This window comes from Tursiops truncatus, chromosome 4 (genome assembly GCF_011762595.2).
Source record: "Tursiops truncatus isolate mTurTru1 chromosome 4, mTurTru1.mat.Y, whole genome shotgun sequence".
Taxonomy (NCBI): Eukaryota; Metazoa; Chordata; class Mammalia; order Artiodactyla; family Delphinidae; genus Tursiops; species Tursiops truncatus.
In genome coordinates, this window is record NC_047037.1 from 49,281,683 (window position 1) to 49,299,463 (window position 17,781).

The 17,781-nt window shown below is 41.1% G+C and overlaps 1 protein-coding gene across 7 annotated transcripts in view; it reads right to left on the minus strand.

The window, feature by feature from the left end:
* The window catches only part of PLD1 (phospholipase D1), a 202,814-nt gene that overhangs the window by 179,516 nt on the left and 5,517 nt on the right, over window positions 1-17,781 (minus strand). The window contains exon 1 of one of the 7 annotated variants that reach the window (XM_073803898.1): window positions 4,688-4,853. The exons of the other annotated variants lie outside the window; for them this stretch is intronic. The gene's annotated coding sequence lies outside the window, so the exon portion shown is untranslated. Of the gene's footprint in view, window positions 1-4,687; window positions 4,854-17,781 lie in introns of those variants that run through there. 7 annotated transcript variants of the gene reach the window in all.

Below are 17,781 nucleotides of genomic sequence, written 5' to 3' on the forward strand. Positions count from 1 at the left end.
CCTGAAATCACAATGCCGGAGCTGCCCTTGTTCAGCATGGCTCTGATCATGCTGTTCCCTTGCCGCCCAAATTCAAAAACCAAAAGCATGTTTAGTCTACATTTCCAACTCTCTCATTCTCAATTCCATCTGTTTCCGGTTGTTCCTTGCCCCACACCAACCTTCCAGCCCTAGGCTGGATGCTACCCCTACTTGCACATACACTCGGCACTCTCCCTCCCATCAGGAGCTTGGTGTGATGCCAGCCCCCAAAATGCCCTACCTGTTCAGGCTTTATCCACCTGTCAAGATCCTGCCTAACCTCTCCCTCTTCCATTAGGGCTTCTCAGATCTCCAGCTGGTCATTAATCTTTTGACCCACCTCTCCACACTCCGTTTCCCACTGCACATTACTTGTACTTATTTCACAGTATTTAATCTTTGAATTGTGGTTACAGATGTGTCAGCTAAACCGTCAGATCAGTGGTTCTCAAATCGTGGGCCCCAAACCAGCAGCATCAGCAGCATCTGGGAACTTGTTAGAAACGCAAATTCTCCGCTCAGTCAACCTACTGAATCAGAAACTCTAGGGTGAAGCCCAGTACTCTGTTTTGATGAGCCCTCCAGGGGATTCTGAGGCACAGTGGAGTCTGAAAACCACTGCACTAGACGGTAAATCCCCCGAGGGCAGTGGCGAGGATTAAGATTAATTCATCCCAGCTCCAGAGGCCTGGCCTGAAACAGATAAGAGTACCAGAGGAATTTCCCGAAATAAATTTCCCAGGGTCACACCAAGTTAGCAGCTGAGACAAAACCAGAACTCAGGTTATCCTAAATATCAGCCCAGAGTTCTTTGCAGCACGTCCACAGTTTGTGATAGGGAATTTAGACTGCTTAAATCCGTGCATAAAAAGCTACATGGAATAGGAAATGCACTTACATTACCTAATAATGTCAGATTGTACAATAAACAAATCAGGTCATTTTCAATCTGTCATCTTCAAAATGATGAATTAGTTGATCTGGTCAAGAAGGTTTATTTAGAGACGCCCTGTCTGCATGAAGTGAGAAATCCTACAGGAACTGAAGAATAAGCAGTCACTGAATGCGTGTTCTTCAAACTTCTCGCGAGACTCACTATTAACAAGTAAATTATGCACACAGAATGATTTTTAGAGGCAAACTCAGAAGCTTGTCTTTTTAAAAACACATTATACTATATTGTGGATATCTTCCTCTTGAATGCATAGTTTTTAAGTAAGCAGCTTTTGACCAAAACATATGCAAATATCCTAATAATATGAAAAAACTGACATGTACCGATGTGAATGTTTTTAAGTTTCTCATTTATTTTGAGCCTCCTATTGACTAAAGTTGGCTAAATTTTGGAGAGTTCATTCCTTTTCTCTCAATCTTTGGAGTTTTTAGAGGCTTATTAGTCCTTAAGTGCTGTTCTTTCTTATGAGTTTTGTGATGGCTGTCATGTGAGAATAGTAAAACCCGTTCTCCATTTTTTCATGACTTATTTGTAAAATGAGAAATAATAGATAAATATAAATATCACTGACTCTTAAAATGTGAAACCTAAAGAAACTTTAAAGGGAAGGAAAAAGCACTCAGGCCACTGAATCCAGGTAATACCCACGCTTGCGTAGTAAGATTGTCCTACTGTTGTATAATCATGTGGATGAAAAATACTGCCTGCCATATCAGTAAACAAAGGATGTGGCAACCACCGAACCAGCAGGGACTGCAGCTGCCCCCAACCGTGCACCCTGAGGGGATTCAGGATGGAGAAAAGCAGGATACTGGCCCGAGATAGTGAAGGTGTATATCAAAGGAATAATATCAATGAGCCCAGACTTTTGCATCTTCCCATACATAGAAAAGCGCTAAATTCATTAACTTGAGCTGTCTGGTTTTCTTTAATTAACAGTAATCTTTTGATGTTCCGTTTGATGTCCCTTACCTCTTCAGAGTAGTCCCTCAGAGCTAGCTGAGAGGCTGTCTTTGGGGCATAAGTCCTCAGTTTTGCCGCCAAATAAAACAGAATGCTCAACTTTTAGGTTGTGTATTTTTTCCAGTCGACAATCAGCAATAGTAGGAAAATGGGTTGGATTGAGATCAAAGTGAACTGATTAAAATGCTGAGGGGTGTGATGCAGAACTAAATGATGAGGGTGTTTTCAATGAATCACGATCACTTAAACATCCTTTACTAATATAACTCTAAAGCCATTTTTTGCAGCATTAAGCAATGGATCTACACTTTGAAGAAAATCAATACTCTATTTTGGGCAACAATGTCCTCCAGGCCTACGCTCTGAGGAGAAGAGGCTCCAGGGTGGCTGGTGAGCCCAGAGACCAATTCAGGACCTACTTCCAGCTGAGGGAGTCACCATCCTGTCTGCCCCAGAGCTGTGCTATCTCTCTTGCCCTGCATCAGCTCTGGGGGCTATGGTGAAGAGGACCCCAAAGGCAAAGAAGCCCAGGCCTTATCTGAAGCCATGCCCCTCCCTCCCTGCCCCAGACCCAGAGTGGCTGTGAGCCACAACAAAGAAGAGAAATTACATTCATCATTTCTAGTCATTCCTGCTCAAGGAACATATGGTCATTTTAAGTTATGGATAAATTTCATAGCCTTCCTGAGCCAGTGGCCCAAGGAAATCAAGGTGTAAGAAAACTTTTACTGTATAGAAGTCATCAGATTAAAGGTCTATGACTCAGTGAATCAACAAATAAATTGAGAAAAAAATCCTGGATGGTATCAGGAGTAGGTGTCCGTCAACACAGGCACTGGTTTGATGGGAAAGGATGAAAGTGAAATGTGTGCTCTGGCTGTGTTAAAATAATTCTAATTACAGTCAATTAAGTGAGGTGCTTATCCTTTATGCTTAACTTGTGCTTAATTACCATGCAGTATAATAATGACTTCTCAACATGTTCTAAATTAATACTGCATCCTTTATTTGATTGTAACAGAAAATTCTTCACACCTATCTGGCCAGATCTCAATGTCCAGCTCTAGGCATATTACCTGATCTTCTTGGGAACTGACCCATAGGCTAGAGTTTACTTTGCGGTTGAGGGAGTCAGTCATGCTGGTGATAGAGACAGAGTAAAGGGACAAAGTAGGTGATTAAATAGTTAATCCCATTAGGGGATTGTAAGTAGAAAAATAAGTATGGGAGACCCCTGTAAGTTAATGATCACTCAAGAAAGCAGGTTTGCTTAACCACAAAACCAAGCAGACTTACTTAGCAACAAAACCATGCAACAGAAGTATGAGACATGCCCCAAAACAATAAAACAATGGTGGAAAGAGACCCATATCCTGCCCAGTGAGGTCAGTAAGTTAATGATTCCTAGGACATGCTCCTCTGCACGCACTATAAACAAAAATATAAGGAAAGGTGACATTATATTATACTAAAACCTGAAATGATTTACCATATTTTAGTATATGTTACCACCTTTTGGCTCATTTCCATTGTGCCATGACGGTCCCAGTTTGACCATGTAGGGACAAGAAAACTCCCCTGCCCGAAGCGGAGAAGGAGCTGATGATAGAAGCCTGATGTCTACTCAAGAAAGAGGAAGAAGGTGGTCTTCTCCCCCTCCCCACTTTTCCTTTGATTATAAAACTGTAGCCCACTAAGATCTGGGCCTCGGCATTCCCTTGCCCGCCCGCTTGTTCTAATAAATCACTTCTTATCTATCACTTTGCCTCTCGCTGAATTCTTTCTGCCCTGAGACATAAAGAACCGGAGCTCCTCCTAGCCCCTCACCCTCTGAGATGCATTTCTGCAGTTTCACTGAGATGGGTCTCACACTCCTTATAGGAGTACTGAGTCCTCCGTGGGGCATCAGAACAGTAGGGCTGCTTGGGGAATCCACCACACACTAAGCCACCAGCAAACACCTGACTCAGAAGCATCTTCCTGGCCCAAATGGTCTCCAAGTATAATTATCTACCCACAACTTCAATAAAAAAAAAAAAAAAGAGGCACTTCCCTGTGACTAAAACCACTCCCTAAAGTATTTCTGTATGAACTGGCACAGAAACAAGAACACTGAAAAGCACTGCACTTTAGAACAAAATTGACTAATGAAATACAAGAGAAAATCTAAAACACTAAGAGAAGGAAAGGGAATGAAATATTTTTAGGATCTTTCTCTCCTCTACTTTAAGTCAGTTCAATGAGCATGTTGGGGTCAGCTATACATTAGACTTTTAAGTGCTTTAAAAAGAGGTGATACTCCCTCTTGTGAGAGCACCAGAATTACAACTAACTGCTAAACAATCATCGACAGGAAGACACTGGAACTCACCAAAAAAGATACCCCACACCAAAAGACAAAGGAGAAGCCACAATGAGACGGTAGAAGGTGTGCAATCACAATAAAATGAAATCCCATAACTGCTAGGTGGGTGACTCACAAACTGGAGAACACTTATACCACAGAAGTCCACCCACTGGAGTGAAGGCTCTGAGCCCCACGTCAGGCTTCCCAAGCTGGGGGTCCGGCAACGGGAGCAGGAATTCCTAGAGAATCAGACTTTGAAGGCTAGCGGGATTTGATTGCAGGACTTTGACAGGACTGGGGGAAACAGAGGCTCCACTCTTGGAGGGCACACACAAAGTAGTGTGTGCATCGGGACCCAGGAGAAGGAGCAGTAACCCCATAGGAGACTGAACCAGACCTACCTGCTAGTGTTGGAGGGTCTCTTGCAGAGTTGAGGTTGGCTGTGTCTCACCGGGAGGACAAGGAAGCTGGCAGCAGAAGCTCTGGAAAGCACTCCTTGAGGTGAGCCCTCCCAGAGTCTACGATTAGCCTCACAAAACAGCTGGGGTAGGCTCCAGGGTTGGGTCGCCTCAGGCCAAACAACCAATAGGGAGGGAACCCAGCCCCACCCAACAGCAGGCAAGCAGATTAAAGTTTTACTGAGCTCTGCCCACCAGAGCAACAACCAGCTCTACCCACCACCAGTGCCCCCCATCAGGAAGCTTGCACAAGCCTCTTAGATAGCCTCATCCACCAGAGGGCAGACAGCAGAAGCAAGAAGAACTACAGTTCTGCAGCCTGTGGAAGGAAAACCACATTCACAGGAATACAGACAAGATGAAAAGGCAGAGCGCTATGTACTAGATGAAGGAACAAGATAAAACCCCAGAAAAACAACTAAGTGAAGTGGAGATAGGAAACCTTCCAGAAAAAGAATTCAGAATAATGATAGTAAAGATGATCCAGGACCTCGGAAAAAGAATGGAGGCAAAGATCGAGAAGATGCAAGAAATGTTTAACAAAGACCTACAAGAATTATAGAACAGACAAACAGAGATGAACAATACAATAACTGAAATGAAAAAATACACTAGAAGGCATCAGTAGCATAATAACTGAGGCAGAAGAACAGATAAGTGACCTGGAAGACAGAAAGGTGGAATTCACTGCCACGGAACAGAATAAAGAAAAAGGAATGAAAAGAAATGAAGACAGCCTAAAAGACTTCTGGGACAACATTAAATGCAACAACATTCCCTTTATAGGGGTCCCAGAAGGAGAAGAGAGAGAGAAAGGATCCGAGAAAACATGTGAAGAGATTATGGTCGAAAACCACATATTTAAAGTGACGAAAGGGAAGAATCTACAACCAAGATTACTCTACCTGGCAAGGATCTCATTCAGAATTGATGGAGAAATCAAAAGCTTTACAGACAAGCAAAAGCTAAGAGAATTCAGCACCACCAAACCAGCTCTACAACAAATGCTAAAGGAACTTCTCTAAGTAGGAAACACAAGAGAAGCAAAGGACCTACAAAAACAAACCCAAAACAATTAAGAAAATGGTAATACATTTTTTTTTAATATTTATTTGGTTGCACCAGGTCTTAGTTGTGGCAAGTGGGCTCCTTCAGTTGCGGCTCAAGAGCTCCTTAGTTGCGGCTCACCAGCTCCTTAGTTGCGGCATGCGAACTCTTAGTTGCAGCATGCATGTGGGATCTAGTTCCCTGACCAGGGATTGAACCCGGGCCCCCTGCATTAGGAGCGCAGAGTCCTAATCACTGCGCCACCAGGGAAGTCCCGGTAATACATATTGATAATTACATTAAACGTGAATGGATTAAATGCTCCAACCAAAAGACACAGGTTCACTGAATGGATACAAAAACAAGACCCATATATATGCTGTCTGCAAGAGATCCACTTCAGACCTAGGGACACATACAGACTGAAAGTGAGGGGATGGAAAAAGATATTCCACGCAAATAGAAATCAAAAGAAAGCTGGAATACCAATTCTCATATAAGACAAAATAGACTTTAAAATAAAGACTATTACAAGAGACAAAGAAGGACACTACATAATGATCAAGGGATCAATCCAAGAAGAAGATATAACAATTGTAAATATTTATGCAACCAACACAGGAGCACCTCAATACATAAGGCAAATGCTAACAGCTATTAAAAGAGGAAATCAACAGTAACACAATAATAGTGGGGAACTTTAAGACCTCACTTACACCAATGGACAGATCATCCAAACAGAAAATTAATAAGGAAACACAAGCTTTAAATGACACAACAGACCGGATAGATTTAATTGATATTTATAGGACATTCCATCCAAAAACAGCAGATTACACCTTCTTCTCAAGTGCACACAGAACATTCTCCAGGATAGATCACATCTTGGGTCACAAATCAAGCCTCAGTAAATGTAAGAAAATTGAAATCATATCAAATGTCTTTTCTGACCACAATGCTATGAGATTAGAAATGAATTACAGGGGAAAAAAACGTAAAAAACGCAAACACACGGGGGCTAAACAATACGTTACTAAATAACCAAGAGGTCACTGAAGAAATCAAAGAGGAAATCAAAAAATACCTAGACACAAATGACAATGAAAACACGACGATCCAAAACCTATGGGATGCAGCAAAAACAGTTCCAAGAGGGAAGTTTATAGTGATACACTCCTACCTCAAGAAACAACAAACATCTCAAATAAACAATCTAACCTTACACCTAAAGGAACTAGAGAAAGAAGAACAAACAAAACCCAAAGTTAGTAGCAGGAAAGAAATCATAAAGATCAGAGCAGAAATAAATGAAATAGAAACAAAGAAAACAATAGCAAAGATCAATAAAACTAAAAGTTGGTTCTTCGAGAAGATATACAAAATTGATAAACCATTAGTCATACTCATCAAGAAAATGAGGGAGGGGACTCAAATCAATAAAATTAGAAATGAAAAAAAGAAGTTACAACAGACTCCACAGAAATACAAAGCATCCTAAGAGACTACTACAAGCAACTCTATGCCAATAAAATGGACAACCTGGAAGAAATGGACAAATTCTTAGAAAGGTATGACCTTCCAAGACTGAGCCAGGAAGAAATAAAAATATGAACAGACCAATCACAAGTAACGAAATTGAAACTGTGACTAAAAATCTTCCAACAAACAAAAGTCCAGGACCAGATGGCTTCACAGGTGAATTCTATCAAACATTTAGAGAAGAGCTAACACCTATCCTTCTCAAACTCTTCCAAAAAATTGCAGAGGAAGAAACACTCCCCAATTCATTCTATGAGGCCACCACCACGCTGACACCAAAACCAGACAAAGATACAAAAAAAGAAAATTACCGACCAATATCACTGATGAAAAAATGAAAAAATGCAAAACAAAATACTAGCAAACAGAATCCAACAACACATTAAAAGGATCATATACCATGATCAAGTGGGATTTATCCCAGGGATGCAAGGATTCTTCAATATATGCAAATCAATCAATGTGATACACCATATTAACAAATTGAAGAAGAAAAACCATATGATCATCTCAATAGATGCGGAGAAAGCTTTCAACAAAATTCAACACCCATTTATGATAAAAAATCTCCAGAAAGTGGGCATAGAGGGAACCTACCTCAACATAATGAAGGCCATATACGACAAACCCACAGCCAACATCATTCTCAATGGTGAAAAACTGAAAGCATTTCCTCTGAGATCAGGAACAAGACAAGGATGTCTACTCTCAGCACTATTATTCAACATAGTTTGGAAGTCCTAATCATGGCAATCAGAGAAGAAAAAGAAATAAAAGGAATCCAAATTGGAAAAGAGGAAGTAAAAGTGTCACTGTTTGCAGATGACATGATACTATACATAGAGAATCTTAAAGATGCCACCAGAAAACTACTAGAGCTAATCAATGAATTTGGTAAAGTTGCAGGATACAAAATTAATGCACAGAAATCTCTTGCATTCCTATACACTAATGATGAAAAATCTGAAAGAGAAATTAAGGAAACACTCCCATTTACCATTGCAACAAAAAGAATAAAATACCCAGGAATAAACCTACCTAGGGAGACAAAAGACCTGCATGCAGAAAACTATAAGACACTGATGAAAGAAATTAAAGATGATACCAACAGACGGAGTGATATAACATGTTCTTGGATTGGAAGAATCAATATTGTGAAAATGACTATACTACCCAAAGCAATCTACAGATTCAATGCAATCCCTATCAAATATCACTAATGGCATTTTTTACGGAACTAGAACAAAAAATCTTAAAATTTGTATGGAGACACAAAAGACCCCAAATAACCAAAGCAGTCTTGAGGGAAAAAAACGGAGCTAGAGGAATCAGACTCCCTGACTTCAGACTATACTACAAAGCTACAGTAATCAAGACAATATGGTACTGGCACAAAAAAAGAAATATAGATCAATGGAACAGGATAGAATGCCCAGAGATAAACCCACGCACCAATGGTCAACTAATCCATGACAAAGGAGGCAAGGATATACAATGGAGAAAAGAGTCTCTTCAATAAGTAGTGCTGGGAAAACTGGACAGCTACATGTAAAAGAATGAAGTGAGAACACTCCCTAACACCATATACAAAAATAAACTCAAAATGGATTCAAGACCTAAATGTAAGACCGGACACTATAAAACTCTTAGAGGAAAACATAGGAAGAACACTCTTTGGCATAAATCACAGCAAGATCTTTTTTGATCCACCTCCTAGAGTAATGGAAATAAAAACAAAAATAAACAAATGGGACCTAATGAAACTGAAAAGTTTTTTTGCAAAGCAAAAGAAACTACAAACAAGATGAAAAGATAACCCTCAGAATGGGAGAAAATATTTGCAAACAAATCGACGGACAAAAGATTAATCTCCAAAATATATAAACAGCTCATGCAGCTCAATATTAAAAAAACAAACAGGGCTTCCCTGGTGGCACAGTAGGTGAGAGTCCGCCTGCCGATGCAGGGGACGCGGGTTCGTGCCCCGGTCCAGGAAGATCCCACATGCCACAGAGCAGCTAGGCCTGTGAGCCATGGCCACTGGGCCTGCGCGTCTGGAGCCTGTGCTCCGCAACAGGAGAGGCCACAACAGTGAGAGGCCCACGTACTGCAAAAAAAAAAAAAAAAAGACACATGCACCCCAAAGTTCATTGCAGCACTACTTACTATAGCCAGGACGTGGAAGCAACCTAAATGCCCATTGACAGACGAATGGATAAAGAAGATGTGGTACATACATACAATGGAATATTACTCAGCCATAAAAAGGAACAAAATTGGGTCATTTGTAGAGATGTGGATGAATCTAGAGACTGTCATACAGAGTGAAGTAAGTCAAAAAGAGAAAAGCAAATATCATATATTAACACATATATGTGGAACCTAGAAAAATGGTAAAGAGGAACCGGTTTGCAGGGCAGAAATTGAGACACAGATGTAGAGAACAAACGTATGGACACCAAGGTGAGGAAAGTGGCAGCGGGGTGGTGGTGGTGGGATGAATTGGGAGATTGGGATTGACATGTATACACTAATATGTATAGAATGGATAACTAATAAGAATGTGCTATATAAAAAAATAAATAAAATAAAATTCAAAAATTCCAAAAAATAAAAGGTGAGATACAAGTTTACATACAGTTTATTAAATTATATGCTTTACTAGAGAAAAAAACTGCACATAGGAGATTGGTTGTAGAAAACAGAAGGCGTAGAAGACTGATGGGGGGATTCCTGTAACAAATCTACCATTTTTCCAGCAGTGAGAAGAATAGTACCTTGAGTAGCATTTTCAAAGTTTCTATTTAAGAAAAATCTGAAGACAAAAAGGACAAAAATTATTCCTAAATCCCTGTACGTTATTATACTTCCTAAGGCGTTTTAGGAAGACAGATGAGTGTAAATCGCCATATAGGTGATCTCAGCAATAATTCAAAGAACTGAGTGCAAACTCAGTACACAATGGGGGGAAGAAATGCCCTTGACCTCTACCACTCCCCAAAAAACATAAATATTTGTATCTTAATTTCACTCCTGCAAAAAATAATGGAAACAAAATGATTAAATCCTAAGTGGTAACTTGCTTTTCATTGTCCCAAATAAATAAATGCATAAATAGGACATTTAAAGGAAAACTAGAGGGAAAGATAAATATATGTATATTTATTTTTATATAAATAATTATTACATATCATAACATTATATAGAAAACTATATATATAACTATATATATATGAACAATATTTTTTTAACATTTTAAAACAGCAGAATGTTTTTGTTTGAATACAATCTTTAAAAAGCCAAATATAAGTAAATAACATGGTACTGGGTTATAACCCACAGTTTAAGATAAATATCCACGAGTCCATACTGATATATACAAATAATTGAATAAATAAACAAGTGGGGATGAAAAGACAAATCTGTCATGCGGAAGAATTCCAAATCATTTATGCAGCTGCTTGTCCCTACCGAAGAAGTGGAGTATAACTCGCCATCTCAATAGCGTGGGCTGTGCGGAGTGACCTCCTTCCAAAGAGTACAGTATTGGGAGGGGGGGAAAGAGTAACTTCACAGTGGAGGAACCTTCCAAACACTCCCTCAGGCAGGTGATCAAAGTCAACATCACTAGTGATAAGTCATGTTATTGGTGTGTACTCTTGACATGTGATGAGACCACCTCTGTGGTCTTCCTCTCAAAACTCATAACCCCAGTCTATTCATGAGAAAAACATCATGAAAATTCTAATTGATGGACATTCTACATGATACCTATGGGGTACCTAACCAGTACCGCTTTAAACGGTCAAGTTCATCAAAAACATGGAAAATCTGAGCAAGTGTCATAGCCCAGAGGAGCCTAAGGAGACATGATAACTAAATGTAACATGGTATCCTGGATGGGATCCTGGAACAGAAAAAGGACATTAGAGAAAACTGAGGAAATCTGAATAAAGTATGGACTTTAATAATAATGCATTAGTATTGGTTCTTTATAACAAATGTGCCATCCCAGTGTAAGTTGTTAGTAAGATAGGAAACCATAGTTTACACTGTATACCATCTTTGCAACTTTTCTATAAACCTTAAACAAAAAGTTTATTTTTAAAAAGGTAAATATACAAAATCATGTTTTTTTAATGAGATGCTTTTATTAACAGTAGAGTTCAGAGAAGCTCCAGAGCCCTGCTCTCTATATCTCTGACCCTATAGGGACTTCCCTGGTGGTCCAGTGGTTAAGACTCCACACTCCCAATGCAGCCGGTCCGGGTTCGATCCCTACTCAGGGAACTAGAGCCCGCATGCATACCGCAACTAAAAGATCCCTCATGCTGCAACTGGAGATCTCAAGTGCCACAACTGAGACCCGGTGCAGCCAAATAAATAAATAAATATTTTTTGAAAAATCTTTAAAATATATATATCTCTGACCCCACCCGCTGCTCCAATCCTAGCTTGCCTCTCTGAAACCCAGAGCAGTTTGAAATCACTATCATGAAAAACTGGGACAAGTTACCATTACAAAACACCAGCCCATTTCGGGCAGCCTAGCAGCATTGAGCTGCGTGACTTCAACTGACTGTATTAGACCACAAGCTCTATGTGGGAACCACGTCTTAGCCACACAAGCGCATGCTGAGCGCTCTGTTGACAAAACACTCTGCTGACAAACTCACCAGCACCAGCAGGAGCAGCACCATTGCAAACACAAGGTGATGGCTTTCACTGCCAGCCCTACTGGCCTTTCTTGGCCACAGATCTGCAAAAATTACTTCCCCATTCGTCAAGTCTGTTCCCTGTGAGATCAGATAGGACAAACCTCTCCAACATGCCCTTCTGGCCTCCTGGAGTCTTACAGAGTGATGCACACTCCCCCTCACCCCCATAACCCCACCCAAACACCACCTCCGGTAGAACTCAAAAAAGGAGGGAAACAGGAGATTCCGAAAATCGATCAGGTTTATTTTATACTACTTTCATGTTTAACTGATCCATTTTATCACAGATTAATCACCCACAGGACAAATGGGTACAGCTGAATCAAGCCCTTACGCTCTCTCTGCAAATGAAAGTTAACATTCACACAGAGAGCAAAAGACTTTGTTCCCCATCAGTTGAGAGTGGCCATTGTTCCAAACGGCAGTAATATCTCAGCAATGAATCTCTGTCATGAAAGTAACATCTGTGGAGTCAGGAAAGAACTATTGCGAAAACAGATGAATCACTTGGGAACCCAGGGTTCACACTAACATCACATACTTATGTAGCAGTTTGGAGAGGCATTCATTTTACAAGTAATTAGTGAGCACACACTACATGCCAGGCAAATCCTAGCTCTCATGGAGCTTATGTTCTTATGTAGGAAACTCAATATTTAAGAAAACAATACATGAAGAAAAATTCATAGTGATAAGTGCTGGGGTGAAAATCACCCACGGTAAAATGCTAGGATGATGAGGCTGTGGGCGAGGTAATACGGACGGATCGGGGAGGCAGATTTTATGGTCGGGAAAGACTTGCCAGACAGGTAATATTTGAACTTTTTGTCACTGACCCAAATGTCAAAGAGATGCAAGCCATGCAAAGACTTGGGAGAAGGGTGTTCCTAGCAGAGGGAACGGCACAATGCAAAGGCCCTAAAATGGAACCAGGTTGGTGTGTTCCAGAAACAAAAACCTCCTGACAATCCCCAGAGATGGGCAACTGTAGTTCAGAAAGGTGAAATCTGAGGCCAACGTGGAAGTAAACCCAGCACAGCCAACGGCCCTGCTAGTCTCCAAGCACCACGCAGAGCTGTGTCCTTAGCTGGGAAGCTAGGCCCCAAAAGAACTGAGTGCGGGGAATCAGGCCCTCATCTGAGAAACACGTGCATGGGGCAAAGAGGCAGCCTCTGAAAGCTGTTTCACAGGAAGAGAATTTGAGGCCAAACATAAAAATCAAGACTCCTGTGCAATGTGGCCAGGGCCCAGCAGCCCAAATGACTTGATACTATACAGGGCACATGAGGCCCCAGGGCTGGGCAGCGAGCACCCACAAGGGCCAAGCAGGTACACGGGAGGATCGTCAAAACCCAAAGGGAACTCACTATATACTGCACTGAGTCTCCCCCAGCCCAAGAATCCCAATTTAGTAGGTATGTGACAGACCCGGGAATCTGAAGTTAAATAAGTTCCCAGGTGATTCTGTTTAGCCAGATCTCAGAATGACTGTGATTGGGAGTGAGGAGAGGGCAAGCTTGTCCTGGAGGGGAAAGTTGAGTCTGAAGAATCCTATCTCTACAAACGAACAGAATCAAGGACTGAAGTGAATGCAGTAAAAGCATCTGGTATAACTCAGTGTCCATTCATAATTTTAAAAATTATTTAAAAAGAAAAAGAGAAGTAAAATTTTATAGTCTAATAAAGATTATCTAAAAAATGTATAGCTTATATCATTTATGGAGAATTTGAGAGTATTCTCCTAGGACTAGGAATGAAACAAGATTGACAGCTATTACCACTTATCTTCAATGCCATTATAGATGTCATATTTAATGCAATTAAACAAGGAAAAGAAAAAAATCTTCTACAGGTTGGGAAGAAAAAAAATAAAGTGAATGCAGTTGAAATAAAAATATATATATATATGAAACCAAAACTGTACCAGCTAATAGGAAAATACAGTTAAGAACATTGTGTAACTAGGTGTATTCCTTTCCCTCCAGCCCCATCTCCAAATTCAGGAGACATTACCTTTGTTTTCAATATAATGTATTCAGTGTAAGTTTAAAATCTAAACTTAGGCTATATGATGTTTCATAATGTCATGTTTAACATTGGCTCATGAAATTCCTGAGAATTTAAAACCAGCTCTCAGCATGAGCCAGTTCCTGCGTACCACTGGCAAAAGCTTTTAAAAAAACAGTCCACTGCCTTTCCCTTCCTTTCCCTCTTCAGGTCTTAGTCTTCTCTTCCCTACAATCAATGTACAGTCTTCACATCTGCTCCTAGGAGCCCCACGGTTCCAGCTGCTGAGGGGCAGCTGGTGCCAGGAGGTGGGTGGGGAGGGGGATGGGAGGAAGCAGCTGGCTCACTGGCCCCATCTAGGACTCATCAAGAATGCCTGTGCTTGGGGTGTTTTACATACTGGGATTTCATACAAGAGCTCATTCAGAAAAGCAGTTCTTGGGGGCAGGGCGGGGAACAGTAACGACAATGTTTTTCTTCAAGTGTGAAAAGTGCTGGTCTAGGTTATTGACACACAGTCTACACGTCCATCCATGATGGTGCAGATACGTGTTACCCACACCCTAATAAAGCTGGTGGTGCCAACGATGCCCTCCTCCAATCTAATGTAAAGCTAAAGAACGTGATGGGAGGGATATTTTTCCAACACAGCACGTGCTAGTTCACTCTCACCTTGAGAGTGCACTCTATTCTTAATTCTAAATACATTTTTAAAATACACCTCTAGGGCTTCCCTGGTGGCGCAGTGGTTGAGAGTCCGCCTGCCGATGCAGAAGACGCGGGTTCGTGCCCCGGTCTGGGAAGATCCCACATGCCGCGGCTGGTCCTGTGAGCCATGGCCGCTGAGCCTGCGCGACCGGAGCCTGTGCTCCACAACGGGAGAGGCCACTACAGTGAGAGGTCCGCGTACCGCAAAAAAAAAAAAAAAAAAAAAAAAACACACCTCTATACAGGCGCTCCTTGGTAAAGAGCAATGAATCCTGCTTCTACTAAATGCCATCCTATGCTTATAAATTAAGAAAAATCAAATTTTCTACCTAATGTCAAAACACATACCCAAAAAGTATGACTGTCAACGGCATACAGTCCATTCTCCCTAGTTGTAACCAGCTCTGCTGCCAGAAGTCTTCCTACTGCTTCTCATCACTGGGGTCTCACGGAATGTCATTCTCACTCAAGAACTCCTCCCGGGCAAAATTAATTTCTCCCTCGTCCACATTCCCATAGGGCCCCACCTCCATGTCTCCTCCAGCAGTGATTCCAGTTTGCTTGGTTATTTACGGATGTCACTCCTGCTGGATTTGGGGTGGAGCAGGGAGGGCGATGTGAAAGAGGGGAACCTAAAATTTACTGTGTCATTTCTATGTTCTAGGCTCTACGCTAAATGCTTTACAGGCATCGTTTCCTGTGGTCCTCACAATAATCCTATGAGATAGGTACTATTTTTATCCCAATTCTACAGATAGGTATAAGGGATTTTTTTTTTTTTTTTTTTTTTTTTTTGCGGTACGCGGGCCTCTCACTGTTGTGGCCTCTCCCGTTGTGGAGCACAGGCTCCGGACGCGCAGGCTCAGCGGCCATGGCTCACGGGCCCAGCCGCTCCGCGGCATGTGGGATCTTCCCGGACCGGGGCACGAACCCGTGTCCCCTGCATCGGCAGGTGGACTCTCAACCACTGCGCCACCAGGGAAGCCCGGTATAGGGGATTTTTAAGTTACTTGGCTCAGGCTACATGGTGCTAGAGTCCTCAGGATCTGAATCCTAGCTCTCTGGCTCCTAGGACAAGGCCTGTGGTCATTATTCCTCCTAGTGAGGAACGTGTGCGGCTCAACTGTGTCTTACTGTTATTTACCTTACTTGCTTTACAAGACCCGCTTCGCTTTGTCACTGTCTCATCACCCTGCATTTCCAGCCAAGACACTGGCAGCTTGGGGTTGGGACTGCGGTGAGGTGAGGGTTAGGGTTAAAAATCTTTGCTCTGTGTTCCTAGCTTTGAAATATTTAGCATCTACAATATCCTATCAGGTGATTTTTTTTTTTCCTTAGGATAATAGGATTCTGGAACCTGCATCTCAGTCCACTGCTACCTCCCCAATATCCTTAGTTCAAAGGACTCTTTCATCAGAATTTAGGTAGAAAACACTGCAGGAAAAGGACAATAAAATGAGTACAGCTGCTAATTCAAAATGCCACAGACTGTCCACTCCACATCTATAAATTTATTTCTAAAAATAGTTAAATGGCACAGCAGAACAAATAAATAAGTAAAACATTCACTATGAAAACCTTCTTTTTGGGAAATATTTACATATTTTGAATAATGAATCACACCATCTTGCTTTATCCTTTAAATGCACCCTTTGATTCTGCTCACACTTACTGAACACTACAATGGACAGTGGCAAAAACACAGTCTGTGACCTCTCACAAGGAAGATGGGTGATAAAATAATTTCAAACCCAGTGATTCTAATATTATGCTATATGTAAAATTCATTCATATAAAACTAGTGTAAACAAAAACAAACTAGGTTGGTATGAAGATCCTAAGCAGGGGCTAAAAGTTCCCTGGTATCTCCCTGTCCACATGCTTTGTTAATTAGCAATAGTTTTAAGCAAAAGTAAGATCACTTCAAGATAAAGACCTGAATGTAAGACCTGAAACTGTAAAACTCCTAGAAAAAAAACATAGGCAGTATGCTCTTCTTTTTTCTTTTTTTTTGTGGTACGCGGGCCTCTCCCTGTTGTGGCCTCTGCTCCGGATGAGCAGGCCCAGCGGCCATGGCTCACGGGACCAGCCGCTCCGCGGCATGTGGGATCCTCCCAGACCAGGGCACGAACCCGTGTCCCCTGCATCGGCAGGCAGACTCTCAACCACTGCACCACCAGGGAAGCCCAGACAGTATGCTCTTTGACAATGGTCTTATTAGCAATATCTTTTGGGATATGTCTCCTCAGGCAAGGGAAACAAAAGCAAAAATAAACAAGTGAGACTACATCAAACCAAAAAGCTTCTGAACAGCAAAGGAAGCCATCAACAAAACGAAAAGACAACCTACTAAATGGGAGAAGATATTTGCAAATCATACATTCAATAAGGGGTTAATAATTCGAAATATATAAAGAACATATAATTCAACAACAAAAAAACAAATGACCCAGTTTAAAAATGAGCAGAGGAGATGAATAAACATTTTTCCAAGAAGACATACAGATGGCCAACAGGCACATGAAAAGATGTTCAACATCACTAATTATTAGGGAAATCCAAATCAAAACCACAATGAGATATCACCTCATGCCTGTTAGAATGGCTATTATCAAAAAGGCAAGCAATAACAAGTGTTGGTGAAGATGTGGAGAAAAGGGAACCCTCAGTGTACTTTTGGTGGGACTGTAAATTGGTGCAGCCACTTTGGAAAACAGTGTGGAGGTTCCTCAAAAAATTAAGACTAGAACTAACTACCATATGATCCAGCTATCCCATTTATGGGTATTTATCCAAAGAATACAAAACACTAATTTAAAAAGGTATATGCACCCTATGTTCATTGCAGCATTATTTATAATAGCCAAGATATGAAAACAACCAAAGTGCCCATCAATGAATGAATGGATAAAAAAGATGTGGTATATACAATGGAATATAACTCAGCCATAAAAAAGATGAAATCTCGCCATTTGCACAATATAAATGGACCTTGAGGGTATTATGCTAAGTGAAATA